Consider the following 1,088-nt stretch of genomic DNA (forward strand, 5'->3'; position numbering starts at 1 on the left):
TCTTTACCATCTCAGACGGCTGAGGGACTTCAAGCTCCCCCTCAGGGTGCTCAAGAACTTCTACACCCATACTGTGGAGAGCTTCCCGAGTGGGAGCATCATCATCTGGAGGGGGAACACCACCAAGAGGGACCAACTGGCTCTGAGGAGGGTGGTTCGCTCAGCTGAGCGGACCATCAAAACCACCCTTCCCAACCTGCAGGACATCTACACCAAGCGCTGCAGGTCAAGAGCCAGGAGGATTATCCAGGACCACACTCACCCCAACAACAGACTGTTTTCCCTGCTGCCCTCAGGGAAACGGTATCGGCTGCTCAGGGCCAACACGGAGAGAATGAGGAGTTTCTTTCCCCAGGCCATGAGACTGCTGAACGAGGACTGAGTGTCGCCGCCCCACCCCCCTCCCCAAGCCCCCCAATGCCCAAACCCTCCCCACCAGCACCTCACCAGCACCTGCACCCCCGCCCAAACCCCCCGCCCCGCTACCATCAAACACACACACATGGGACTGAACTGGATGGAACATGCTATCATCACAGGTGTTCCACGGCACTTGTCACTTTGCTTGTAACAGCACTACTTGCTATGTGGTATATTTATGGGGTATGTGTTATATGTGGGTATTGTTTTATGTGGGTTATGTGGTATCTATGGGGTACATATATATTATGTGTTACATGTGGGTATTGTTTTATGTGGGTTATGTGTAAATGGGGAACCATGCACAACTGGACAGGCACTTAAGCATTTCACTACTGGTTATACCTGTATAATTGAGTATGTGACCAATAAACTTGAATTGAATTGAATATAATAAATCATATTAAAGTTCTGATCTTGTGAATATCACATTTTTGAATTTTCAAGGCAGTCTGGGTGTTTATTACTATTTCCGTCACAACGGTCAATTTTGTAATTAGCTACAATTAGGAAAGTGATTATATGCTTTCATTTCAGGTCATCCAAGTAACGAGTGTCGTCGCCTGCAACACTACACCAGGACTTCCATGAGCAATGACAGCAAAATGCAACTGCAAAATGTGATTAGCATGATGCTGCTTAATCAAATCGTCAAGGTAAGTCAAGTC

This window comes from Amblyraja radiata, chromosome 38 (assembly GCF_010909765.2).
Source record: "Amblyraja radiata isolate CabotCenter1 chromosome 38, sAmbRad1.1.pri, whole genome shotgun sequence".
NCBI lineage: Eukaryota > Metazoa > Chordata > Chondrichthyes > Rajiformes > Rajidae > Amblyraja > Amblyraja radiata.